This window comes from Hesperophylax consimilis, chromosome 20, assembly GCF_061612785.1.
Source record: "Hesperophylax consimilis isolate HC1 chromosome 20, BYU_Hcon_1.0, whole genome shotgun sequence".
In the NCBI taxonomy this organism is placed as follows: domain Eukaryota; kingdom Metazoa; phylum Arthropoda; class Insecta; order Trichoptera; family Limnephilidae; genus Hesperophylax; species Hesperophylax consimilis.
This window is the reverse complement of record NC_142855.1, coordinates 14,493,615-14,508,114: the sequence shown is the minus strand read 5'-3', so window position 1 is coordinate 14,508,114 and position 14,500 is coordinate 14,493,615. Positions and strand designations below refer to the sequence as shown.

General features: G+C 32.7%; 1 long non-coding RNA gene across 1 annotated transcript; it reads left to right on the top strand.

The window, feature by feature from the left end:
* The first annotated feature begins 3,316 nt into the window (after positions 1–3,316).
* LOC149414147 (uncharacterized) lies at positions 3,317–10,237 on the top strand. The gene is made up of 4 exons (XR_016304050.1): positions 3,317–3,544; positions 5,621–5,814; positions 6,554–6,718; positions 9,549–10,237. It is a non-coding gene; the product is annotated as an uncharacterized LOC149414147 (long non-coding RNA).
* The last annotated feature ends 4,263 nt before the right edge of the window (positions 10,238–14,500 follow it).

Genomic DNA, 14,500 nt, shown 5'->3' with positions numbered 1-14,500 from the left:
AATTGTTGAGGTTTTGTAAATTCTTCTGAGAGTTTTTGCCATATTTGTGGTGAATTTGAAGTGAAAAAACAACAAAGAAATATTAAAGATTTTGTTAAAAAAGTGTATTTTGGTGTGAAGATAGGGGACCAGGACAAATCTTGGGCCCCGCATGGAGTTTGTTCAGGGTGTGTTGAAGGACTTAGAATGTGGTCAAAAGGTAAGGTTAAATCTTTTCGTTTTGGTGTTCCCATTATCTGGAGAGAGCCTCGAAACCACAGCGATAACTGCTAATTTGGTTCGTGCAATGTGCAAGGGTATAGTACCAAAAAAAAAAAAAAAAAACAAATTTGTTACCCAAAAATGGATTCGGCACTTCGCCCAGTCCCTCACGGACCTGGCATTCCAACACCACAAGCACCCCTAATCAGAAAGTGAATCAGAAGAAAGTTCTAGTGACGAGTTTCAAGTAGGCGACCCCAGTGGACCTCAACAACTTTCTCAAGCTGAATTAAATGACCTGATCCGAGATTTGGGACTCCCAAAAGAATCTGCTGAGTTACTAGGATCCAGACTGATCGAGAAGAATTTATTGACACCTGGAACTTCTTTTGCTTGGTATGGAAATAGAGAGAAACATTTTGAGCCGTATTTTTCTCAAGATGGTGAGCTAGAGTTGTTCCAATATTAATGGTTTAATGTCCACGTTCAAAGTTCAACATACAGCTTAAAATTGGAGACTGTTTATTGATTCCTAGAAAAGAAGTAGGTATAAAAGCTGTTTTACTTCACAACGGGAATAAGTACGACAGTTTTTGGCGAATTCTTCCCAAAAAAGATATATTTTTTCCAATTTTCTTTTGGGTATATTCAGCAGGTTTGTTAAAGATGATTTTGGAATTTATTATAACTCCTAAGTATTTTATATCGGTAACGTTTTCAATAATTTCACCATCAATTTTGATTTTGTTATAACCAATGTCTTCTTATAACCAATTACCATACATTTTGTATTTTTTTTTGTATTTAATTTAAGCTTATTTATTTTTAGCCATCTTGATACATTATCTAGTTCATTATTCAAAATATTTATTAGTTCTTCATAGTTTTCTCCAATTATATACATTAGTGTATCATTGGCAAATAGTCGTACTTTGCATTTTGAAAATCTTTTCACCATGTCATTTGAACAATAGAGGTCCAAGGACTGATCCCTGTGGTACTCCTAATTTATTTTCCATTGGTTTTGAAAATTGATTATTTATTTTTGTTACCTGTATTCGGTCTTTCAAATACTCTTTTATTAATTTATTGGCTACAGTTGAGAAACCAATTTCTTTAAGCTTTCTTATCAATATTTCTCGATCTATAGTTTCGATTGCCCTTTAAAAATCTAAGAGTATTGCTAAGATAAATTTATTACTATTCATTCCTTCTTTCCATTCTTCAACGATTATATTTAACGCTGTTTCACAAGAATTATTAAATCTGAATCCCGATTGTTCTGGTATAAAATATTGTGTTCATCTAAGTATTGTAATATTTGTTCTTTTATTATCATTTCAAGTATCTGTTCATATTTCGGTGAGAAAATTTTCTGGTATTTTTAACCTTTGGGACCGGTATAATGATAGATAGGTTCCATGACTGTGGAGATTTTCCTTCTTCAATTGTCTGACTAATAATATTTAATAGAGTAGATCCAATTACTGGAAAAGCATCTCTTATTAAACTAATAGTTAATCCATCTGCACTTATTTTTCTGAAGATCAATAATTCTTTGTTTGAGTTGTTATTATCATTTGTGGTGTTGACAACAATGTTAGGTATTAATTTGTTAATTTGAGTGATGCTTTCTATAAAATATTTATTAAAGCTATTAGCCACGTTTTCTTCGTTTATATCTTTTGGGAAGTTTACTATTTTTATGTCGTCTTTGTTATCGCTATGTACTAATTCTTTTATGCTTTTCCAAATTTTTTTGGGATCCCCTTCTTCCGAGTTTATTTTATTTTTTATGTACTCATTATGCGTTCTTTTTATGTCTTTAGAGTATTTATTTCTCAAGTTTTTGTAGTTATTCCAATCCATAGTACTATTAGTAAGGCGTGCTCTCTTGTAAAATGTATCTCTATCGTGCTGCATTGTGCGTAGTTCTTTTGTGAACCATTTATTATTGTTTCCTTTACGTATCTTCTGTTCTGGAACTACTTCATCAATGGATTTTTAATGTATAACTAATATCATGTGGTCAGCTTTTTTGTTATATACCATTTGATTTATTTCATTCCAATCAATAGTCTCTAAGGTCTGAATGAAGAGTTCTTTATTGTATCTTTTGTAATTTTTAATGTTATTACTTGTGTTTCTTTACTGGAATTGTAGTTTTCTCTGTCATTTATTAGAATTTTAATCATATTATGGTAGGTAATTTTAGATTTATCTAATACATTAACACGTAGGTAAAATTAATTTGAGATTACAAGATCAATCAATGTTTTAGAGGTATTAGTAATTCGTGTGAAATCTTTAACTAATTGTTTCATACCTGCAGTTTGAATAATATATTGCAGTTTTTTGTGTATATGTCTGCATTTGCTTTAACATTTATATTTGAATCTCCAACTTTAATGTTAATATTTTCATCTTGAAAATTTTCCATGCACCATCTTTGAAAATAATTATGTTAAAAAGTCGCATTTACTCGTGTTTGGTGATCTATAAATAACAGTATATACACCTTTCTTGATTCCTGATTTAATGCTGATGGCTAAAATACAATAATGTTTTTCATGTTGGTGATTTGATATCACTATGGAACTTTATTACTTAAGAGAATCATCACTCCTCCTGTATGTCTGCTATGCGAGTCACAACGGATGGTATTATAATTATCAAATATAATTTCACTCATCATAAGCATAAAAGGTTTCTTCTCTTCTAAAAGTATTCTGACCTCTTCGTAATGTGCTATGATGCTTTGTATGTTCAAGTATATAATTTCATGTTTCTCGTAACTTTTGTTAATAAAAAATAAATTCTGCTCATTTTTGTTTCTAGTTTTCTTTTATAAATTGGGCATTCCTTACTCATGGCTGACTATGATTAATGAGTGACTACAATTTAGTTTCAGTCCTAATACGTCTACAGAAAAAAAAATGGCAAGTGGTCTACGGGGCAAAAAAGTTTGGGAACCTCTGATTTAGATGGTCAAAAAGATCGAGTAAATCATCGATGATTCATTGTTTGTGCCCATCACTAGTTCCGTGTAACCAGGACCGGAATAACAATCACGTCTACCAATCTTCAGTGGTCTTTTATCTATGGTAACGTCCGCTTGACAGGTCTTAAGGGGGATGCAGCTAGCTGCTCCGTTTTCTATATTAATATCGGATTAATTGGGTGCCTACTTGTTATTTGCCTGTTTTGAATTAGTGAAAAAATCATCACAATTATATTTAAAGACGTTGAATTGACCTTTTCTTAGAACAACTCAATTACTTCCGATATTAGGTCTGTTGCTTGTCAGACGTTGATATTGACATTGAAACTTTGCCCTCGCCTTGTAAGTGAATAGATTTGTTATTTTACTTATTACCTCGTTTGAGTTTTTGGGTTATGTTCGTCTTATATTTCTAGAAATGTCAAAATAATCAAGTAGGTACTTCTTAATACCTTCTGTAAGTACAGGGTTTTCCAATAAGATGTGTTATTTTGATATTCAAAGAAAAATGCCATTTTTTTAATATAAATGATCGAATGTTTATTTTATTATAAAGAAGAAGGTATGCCGTTAATAGTGAAAAATAACATCAGTCAAATGACCACCACGACCACGCCTACAGGACCATATCCTTTTCATGAAATTTTCAATAACCAAATCGCAAAGTGTCTGCCTTATGTCCTCGATAGCCTCACGAATTCCATCTTTGAGGTCTTGAATCGACGCTGGGCTGTTGGCGTAGAATCGGTGGCCAATTGTGATCACCTCTTCGACAGATAACACGGTCCGGAAACTTTTCCCGTAAAAGATCAATGGTTTCGTTGCTTGTGTGGCACGTAGCGCCGTCTTATTGAAAGTAAACTTTGTCCAAATCAATACCATCCAATTCCGGCCATAAAAAAATCATTAATCATCTCTCGATAGCTCTTATTGGAAAACCCTGTAGTATCGAAAATTTACTATCAAATGGGGAAGTCATAACGGGATCCATTAATAACATTAATTCCAATATACGTCCTGGTCACATTCTTATATTTTATCTTTTCGTAAGTTTTCCTTATTTGTTTGGTTTGAATATTATTAACATGTAGCACGATATGTAGAGTTATGCTCAATTTGGGAGGCGGCACGTGTGCTGCTGCCCCGGGTATCATTAATTGGATAACTAACACCCCTGCCTTAGGTTACCTCAAGTGGTCCTCTAAGTTTCATAGGGTGAGGTTTGTCTACGTCTTCGCTGCGGATGCTTTTGCCTACCTACTGCGTTGCGGGTCAGATCGAGAGAGACTGGTTGAGGAAGACATTTTGATCTCTCTAGCCGAACTCTTTCTCGACCCGTCGTCTTGCACTGCAGTGGGAGGGATGCATTCAAACGTCCATCACTCCTGGACACACTGAACCTCAGATTCCTATCCACCCCTGATATCTTTTACCTTTCCAGATCTTCCTCTCCTTCCTTTCCTTAATAAAACCCTCCACACAGCATCCCTAAAGACGTCACAGGCCCTGAGGGAAATAATTTTCCCCAGGGCCTCGTGTATGGAGCTAAATTAAAAAAAAGCCATTGAAAGTAATTTATAAGTATATAGTTTGTGTGAAATATTGCGTATTTAATAAAAATAATCACCTTCTTTCTTGATATGCTTATAGGGTGCATGGTCGAATTGAACTTTCTCCTTCTTTATTTTATTTATTGGGGAAAATCAACAGATTATTTACATATATATTATAAGATAATAAAGATAAAATCCAATAACAGATTTTCACTTAAAATTATGATAATAATAAAGAATATTAAAAAAAAACTAAGGGCCCTGTACCCGTGTCCTGAGAGATTTACAAAAAATACAATATTGTAAATAATAAATACAAAATAATAGAAGATGTAAGAACACAAATAAAAAAAAATAATGTTAACTGATATACTAATAACCAGCTAAATTTCAAAAATTTAAAGTTAACTGATATACTAATAACCAGCTAAAATTCAAAACATAATGTATTGTAAAATTTCAACACAGCAGCAATCAATAAAAGCACTACACAATAGCAATAATAACAATATAATAAATGTATACCTACAACTAAATTGAACACATGAGTATAAATTGGAAGGTGAGTAACTGGAAAGGATTCAAAGCAATAACATGATAACTTCCAGTAGAATATTTAATGTTAGTTATTACATATTTTTTAAAGGTTCTAAAATTACATGTGAATATGTCCATTTCATTAAAATTCTTATTAAATATTCTTGTTGAGCTTACGTTTTAAATAACCTTGCTTTGTCTTTCTTCCGAGCAGATGCTATATACATATATAATACAATTCTTAAAGAATACTCTCCTACTTTATTAGTAGCAAATAACCCCCGAATCTATGACAAAATTCTGTCACTCATCTAAAGTATCTTTCCAGAGTATTCCGTTGTTAGTTGACCGCTCTCAGCGGTGCCATGGACCTTACTAACCCGAAGAGTGTCACCATTAAGATGGAACCAGGGATTGGGGAAGAAGACGGAGGTAAAATGCCGGAAGCAGATGAAGCTGTAGACCTGCCGGACATGAAGAAGGAATGTTTGGAGCATTCCATGAGAATTCATCAGACGGCTGGTAGGAAAAATTGCTGAGCGATTAGTGCTTTTCCTGAAACTGTTAATTTTATAATAATTTCATTAAGAACACCTTTTTCCAGTAGCGCATTTCTTTTGAGAATTTTTCTTTATCATCAGAGGACTTGGCGAAAATCATAATGTATTGATTTGTTATAGATCGTGTCCACAAGGTTGAAAATATTTTAGATTTGTTATGTTGAACCGATCGAATTTCCAATGCGTCATAAATTTTATTTGGTTTTACGCCCAGCCGGGATTTTACTGGCATTTTAAAACTGAATATAATTTAGTATTATTTAATGTATGTTTATGGAAGATATTATAATGAGTTTTGGGAAATCGTATTTCTTGCCATTTCTGAATGTTCACACTATTGATGAAGTCGTTCTAAGTTAGTCTGTAAAATTTGGCGATCGTATACATTTCGTATTCTCTTCTATATAAATCGTCAGCAAATAGCAGAACTCCTACATCATTTAATTAGTCAACAATGTCATTGATGAATAATATAAAAAAAATATTGGGCCGATGTGGGATCCTTGAGGAACCCCACTTGTGGCCCAAACATATAAGATTGTACAGAATTAATCTTTACGCTAAGCACTCTATTGCTAAGATAACTTGAATTGCTTAGCGGTCTACACCTTACCCACCAGCGTCACACAAGTGTCAAACAGCTACAAGCATCCATCCCATTTTGTGTATAATGTATTTTAATGAAGTTTTTCTGTTAACAGGTGAAATGAGTTCAACGGAGCATTCTAACATAGAGGGAGTCACCATCAAATCAGAACCAGGGACTAAAGAAGAAAGTGCAATTTCGTATACAGAAATTGACTTCATAGTCCCAGACGTTAAATCGGAATGCTCGAAGCACTCTGAAAGTATTCACCAAACGGAGGGTAAAACCATGATTTTAAGTGTAGAAATATTATTATCAATTATCATTAATGTACACGCACGTCCCATATTCTTCAAATAAAACGGTACAGGCTTTTAACACATTTATGCCGCGTACTTTTTGCGCTGGCGCTCGGCACAACTCAACTAAGCATACACAAGCTACAAAAGAACCAAACGAAAAACGAATATTATTTGAAATGCAACTCAATTAACCTTGTAATATGTTTATTGCGGTCCTGCTTTTTTTTAAATACGCCCGACATCTCTTGTTCGCTTGCACATGAAGTTGAGTGGGGCGGAACGGAGATATGTCGTTTCGAATCGGGTTTCACGATCATAAAAACCCTCATTCCAGGAATTGAATTATTATTATTAATATACTATGCTTTGGTTGAAATACCGACGTAAACGAACGGCACGAAGATAAATATAAAAAGAAGACTTGCATTACGATTCGATAATTATGTACATATAGTTGGGACCTTTACAAAGAGATTGGTAGGTATATAATATTCACATAAAAACATTGAATTTTTTTTTATTTAACGGCAATATAAAGTAAAGTAAAAAAGATACAATATTAAGTAATATAAAGTGATATAGTTTGTTCTCAGTCCTCCTCACTAGGTATTCCTGTTCCGAGGCGGACTGTAGGTTGTTGTATGTGTGTTGATCATGATTTCCTCATCTTCTAATTTGTTGGTTCCCACAAAATATAAAATAAATTAAGCAAAAAGTATTTATGTTTGTTGTCTGTAGGTTGCTTTGGGGTTACTTCATAAAGTTAATGATTTCCTCATCTTCATGTTTAGTTAGCCATAATTTAATGTCTTTTTTAAACTTTTCTATATCCATGGTGTTTTTAAATTCAATAGGAAGGGCATTATACAATTTTATAGCATGGAAATAGTGGTTTTCTGGCCGAAAGATGTATTTAATTTTGCAATGTTTAGTAGATTTGAGGATTTCGTCCTTGTAGTGTAGGTGTGTTGTTCAGCAAGGTACTCATATTTTTCTTTAAAATTGAGTAGTGCATTTTTTTAGTACAGTTTTATAATGCTGAACATGTTATTTTTTTTTTAATTTCTTTTGATGGAGTTATTATGGGTACTTTCAGGATTAATTTTAATAATTCCTTCTTTTCTGCCATTCAAATGAGGCCTGCGCAAAAGGTAGAACTGTCCTTCTCGGCGTTAAGAATCAATCCACCGAACCGGTAGAACTATCTTTCCCGGTCTAAGAAAATATTTATCGAAACAGAACAAGAGATCAAAGAAGATTACTTGGGTACTGAAGAGTACAATATTACGTGTGTTCATTAACAAAAAAAAAACGTAAAACAGGAAGATTTAAATTTGAAATTCACATCATCTTTTTTTTGTTAATGAACACACGTAACAAATGGTACAGGCTAAAATAAAGCATAGTCAAAAAGGCTAATCGAACCGTGAATGTAACGAAGTTTTGGGACGCGAAAACCCTTAGTATATATTACTGGTCTAATACTTATTAAAGCCGTGAACTCGCCCTCAGATCCACTCCTAAGTTAATCAGAATGTAACCATCGAGTTGTGAATTTGTCTACCGACTAATATCGAAGGAACCAGCTGTCGTGTTTGAAGTGCAGTTTAAAAATTCTAGTTGTATTCTAGACTGTCTGCTGCCAAAATCGTAGGAAAACCATTTTCATGTTCTGAGCGTAGTTTTAATTAAAGCGAGTCCACATTTCGTTCAATTCCTCCCTTAAATTAAATAGTAATTTGTTTTGTGTTAAGAGTGTAACGATAAATATCCAGCTGTGGAAATAATACAATTTGAGTTGCACACCATGTGCTGCCAAATTTGGAGGAAAAATATTGGCTTGCTCCATGTGAAATTATTATTTGTGGACTCTTATGCAGAATCACTATTAAGTTAAAACTGGTCTTAATTTCTAGTTGCAGAGTTTATGAAGATGACGCCTGGTCACCATTCATATTTTTATTGGAATGTGATGTGGTGTTAAAAATGTGTATTGGTTAAAATGAGGTCATATTAATATATTGCGAAAACCAAACCCCCTCTCCCCTGCCTGAAAATCTTAGTGTGGTCCACGGGTGATAATGCAAACGTACAAATGGCCCCCGACGGTGAAAAGGTTCCCCAACACTTATATATTTTTATTTTATTTATTTATTTAACGCCCAGAGGGCTTTAACATGGTTGGTAGTATAATTTTAATTTGACAGATACTTTGAAACATACAAAATAAGAATAAAATTACATTTGATAAAAGCTATGCAATAAGTCATACAAACACAAGAAACAAAAACAGAAAATTACAGCTATTTGTAGGTTTACATGATGTGTTTAGGAGTATTGTTGAAATAAATGTTTTAAATGATCCACAAAACTTGCCAAGTTGGTATTGAATATGTCAACATCACCCAAGTAATGATTTCCCATGGTGTGAAGTCGTTGTATCGGAGAGTGGGCAATGTAGTTACGCTTATGTGTGCTGCTGTAGAATATTGTATTTTGTCGTGTTGTTACTGTATATATGACGGTATATAATCACTTATATACTTGGTAATAATGTCCACTCTCTGGTAGCCGCTTTACTCACCTCCTCATCTCCACGCGAGATTACGATAATTGATAATAATATTAAAATACACATAATGATTTATATTGGTAATTGATTAACTTGATTGTCAAAAAGATAATAATGCATCATTTTTGTAAAATTATGTGTTACTTTTCTTTATTCTTGTACATTAATACATTCAGAGGCTATGCATATACGCTTATACGTAACAACAAGATTTTTAATAATATTTTCTGTTCCAGGTGCAACAATCAGAGCAAAGAACATCACACCTGTTGAACGAAAATGCAAAGGAAAGAAATTTAAGAAAATAACTTTTTTCCCTTGTTCTAAATGTGGCCGAAAACTTCTTTCTAAGCGCGGCTTAACTGCTCACATGCTCACTCACACCAAAACAAAACCATTTTCATGCTCTTACTGTAGGTATTCATGTTCATATAAGTCATACTTAATTAAACACATCCGAACTCATACTAAAGAAAAACCATTCTCCTGTACTTACTGTATTTTTTCATGTTCAAGTAAGTCTTCCTTAATTAGACACATGCGAATTCATACTAAAGAAAAACCATTCTCATGTTCTGACTGTAACTATTCAAGTTCAGATAAGTCATCTCTATCGAGACACAAACTTATTCATACTCAGGAAAAACCATTCTCTTGCACTTACTGTAGCTTCTTGTGTATACAGAAATCAAACCTAATGAAACACCTTCGTAACCATAATAAATACTCGCTTTAATAAAACAATCTTGTATTACCAAATTTCTACTTATATTACGGACGCATAACAAAGTGGTGTTTTATTATTACTAATTCATTTTTGATAGCTCTGAGGAATTCGTAAATAATTTATATTATTTTATCTCCTAAAGCAAATAATACTACTGTCAAATGTATTAAAAATATTTTGTCGATAATTTAAATGGAATCAGAAAAAAAAGAAAAAAAAGGAAAAAAAAGAAAAAAAATTTGCTCTTGTTAAATAATATGTTGCACTGATTATATTATGTATTACTTGCGTCTCTTACTTTTCTGTAATATTTGTATTTCATATATATTTTTAATTTTGAATTTGTATTTTTATTTGTTTTATATTTGAATCATTATTTAGGTATTTGAAAATTAATGTGTCTTTGTATGTGTATTTGTATGTTAACTGAGTTTTTATAACTGGATTGTTCTTGCGTAAGTGAGATCGTCTGTAAAAACCCAGCAAATTAATAAATAAATAAAATAAATTTATGAATTAAGGTGTGCTTCTTCAACATCAGATATTTTTCTATATATTTTATTAAAACTATTGACTTGTCACGCGCTGTAAAACCACTCGGTGATTATTAGGCTGTAACTGACAGACTGACAGATTTTGTATGAAAGATTTGAACTCCACGCCACAGTCTAATTCCAGAAGGATTTTTGTTGTTGTTGAGTTTATGGATTCTTTCAAAATGTTCTTACTAGCTAGGACTTCTGACAATATCCTTTCAATTGTCTAACTAACTAATACTGCGATCCACTTGGACTTTTTTTCTAGATTCTTATTTGCCATGAAGTGGTGAATTATTTACACTTATTGAATTTAAAGTTATTGTTCTTTATACAAATAAAACGGTGTAATTGCGCACTAATTTTTGTCACCTAAAAACTTTACTATAATTGCATTTTGTACCCGGAGAAGCAGAAAACTAAAATTTGGTTAACTTAAAATTTTAAACTTAAAATTAAAAATAGTGGATAAGATAGACTCTCTCTGGGAATTCTCACATAGATTTTGCTCTGCAGGTAAAGTGATAATGAATTACAGTCATCTTTGCATTAATCAGCTGGATTCATCCGAATCATATTGTTTGACAAAAAAGGGCACCACGATTCCTGTTTGGTCGATTTAAGACTAAAGGATTCAAATATTTTTGTCACAATAATGTGGCAGTACTTTTGGAATTACAATGTGGTAATTCAATATTATTCTAAATTCTACTCTCTTGAGAGCTGGTCGTGACAGATTAAAATTTCATGGTGCGAATGCAAGTGTTATTGTGCCGATTGCCGTCAGCTGCCGAATTTGGAGATAAAGGAATCGCTGCAAAACTCAATGCGAATGATAGATTCGGTGAGTCTTCTGTTTTTATGTATTTGGTGGCTGGATTATGATTTGTTACTTTTCCTGCAGAGTGAATTTTGTAATAAACCCATTTTTTCATAGGGAATTAATTATTCCCTGATGGTCTGTGTGACTTACAAGCCAGATCATCACCAGTAATCATCATAAACCTCTTCATGAGCTCACCAGCTCACCAACAGCCAACCGCGGCCATATACTACTTACGCTTCTGTTTTATCATATTTAATTTTATGGATTCTTTCGTAATCCTCTTAACTAGCTTAAAGAAATACCCTTTCATGTTTCTAGCTGACTAGTACTGCGGCTCGTTTGGCCTTATTACTATCACCATCTGATGGTTGTATTTACTTGACTGATTTTACGTTACATTCATGAGTTTTATGAGGAAAAATTCTTACTCTAAAACTCTTTTATAGAGGGAGGTTAGCCCATAGCCAACTATCTTCATCTGTCCCCAGAAATAGAAGAAACGTTCGTGAACCTGCAGTTCAAAATTTAAAGTCTTGTTTAGATATACCGTCTATTACACAGGTGCACCCGAAACTGCTTCCGAATTACAGCTACACATGAACATCAATTGTGGAGTATAAATTAATTCATAGGACACGAAATGAAATGTTGTTATTGGAATTGGGTGATAGAATTTGTAAGGAATGAAATAGGGTATGGAAATAAAGAAAACAGTATGACCAATTAACTAAGACTTAACAAGAAGTAGCACACAACACAATATAGTGGGTTCAAGCAAGAGACAGTTACAATACAATTTATAAGAGTTCGATCGCAATACCTCGAGGTAACTAGCACCACAACGATACTAAGCACTAATGTAGTCCTTCTTCTAAAAGATTATGGATACGAAAAACACAAACAACTTGTTTCCAGCACTTCAATCTTTCTTCTGTTTTTTTACCAAACAAACGCACTCGAATAAGAAATTTTCTTGCTATTGTTCCAAATTTCAAACCCATTTCCAGCAAGGTGATGGTTAGGGATAAGTAGGAACTGGATAAATGAAACGTCGCATCGGTAGGAACCACGGATGCAGTCAGTTAAAAAACCAAACTACATGCATTTCTAGTAATGTGTCTTAGGTTAACAGTGGTCGATAGCTGTAGGTCAACTAATAAATAAACCACTCGATAAAAATGATAATAATAATAAAAACGGTTGACTAATGTGGTGGAATAAAAAGTTGGATGTTCAACTTCAATAGTGTTCACGCTTTTCTATTTTCGATAATGACAATTCTTTTCTTTCTTCCCACACATGAATTGCTTACGATGACTCAGCTAATTCATCAGAATGACGTCGGGGACACCATGAACGGGAGTAATGAGATTTCAATATACCTACTACATCCAACATCCAACCTTTTTTTATGACACTGCAAAGAGACACATCAGCACATCAGGGTCATTGGCTTTTTTAATTCATTTGCCAGTCGTTGTGCGGGAATCGTTATTGTATGTGAAGCTATGGTGTCCAAAGACGAGAGTGAGAGATAGTTCAGGTAAATGCAGGGTCACCAAAAAAAGCCGGCGCAATGAGTATGCCTTTCTATAAATTTGGTAGGGCCTTCTTACGAGTAAAAGCCAATAACATACACCCCCCTGAGCGCATGCCTCCCGTTACATTAGGGCAGAGGTGGGGAACGTTTTTGCTGTCGGGGGCCTTAATATTTGTGGTATCAACCGAGGGCCGATTTTAGATAGCGTGGGTTTTATAACTTCACTTCAAACACGAGAATGGTTTCCTTCGAATTGCGCTTGCAGATCAATCGACAACTGGAATTTTATGGTTACATTCTGGGTTATAGGGTGCGAGTTCCCAAATTTAATTAAAACTAATCCCCAGTTTAATTAGCATACTTTATTATTACACATTTAATTTCGCATTAGTAAAATAATAAATCATAAAAAAAGGATTTTTGATTTCGTAGTTATTTGTATTTCAATTGCTTTCTAGTAACGTAGATGCATACGTAAGTACGTGTCAGCACAGTTATATATTTCTCTGTGTTTTTTTAAAATAATCTCTTTAAAAAAGGATCTGAAATACCGCGAAAGAAAATCGTTCTCGCTTTCTAAAAGTTTTTTTTACTTGTTTTTTGCTGTCAGTAGGTAGAACTGAAAGTGTTCGCGGGCCGCACCAAAAAGCCTCATATAAAGTTTTCAGAAATTAATTAACTTACAACAGAGCAAGAGAGCAAAAAAAGAAATAACAAATTATGTAGAAATTATTATGAATGAGAAAAAAAAGAAGGCACTTCGTTTATATAATATTATTTTTTAAATAAATATTAAATTATACCATGAATAACATTGAAAAATATTGTTTATTTATTTAATTATTTGGGAAAATCAACAGATTATTTACATATATAAGAATAAACTAAATAATAAAGAAAAAATCCAATAACAGATTTTCACTTAAAATTATAATAATAATAAAGAATATTAAAAAAAACTAAGGGTTCTGTACCCGTGGCCTGAGAGATTTACAAAAAATACAATATTGTAAATAATAAATAATAAAAGATCTAGGAACACAAATAAATAAAAATTTAAAGTTAACTGAGATACTAATAACCAGCTAAATTTCAAAAATTTAAAGTTAACTGATATACTAATAACCAGCTAAATTTCAAAAATTTAAAGTTAACTGATATACTAATAACCAGCTAAAATTCAAAACATAATGTATTGTAAAATTTCAACACAGCAGCAATCAATAAAAGAACTACACAATAGCAATAATAACAATATAATAAATGTATACCTACAACTAAATTGAACACATGAGTATAAATTGGAAGGTAAGTAACTGGAAAGGATTCAAAGCAATAACATGATAACTTCCAGCAGAATATTTAAAATTATTTAATGTTAGTTATTACATATCTTTTAAAGGTTTCTAAATTACTTTTGAATATGTCCATATCATTAAAATTCTTATTAAATATACTACAGGCTCTGAATATAAACGCATTTTGTCTGATATTAGTAGAACATTTATAGAGATGAAAAAGTGATTTTTCTCTAGTTCTAACGCTCGGGACTCTAAAAT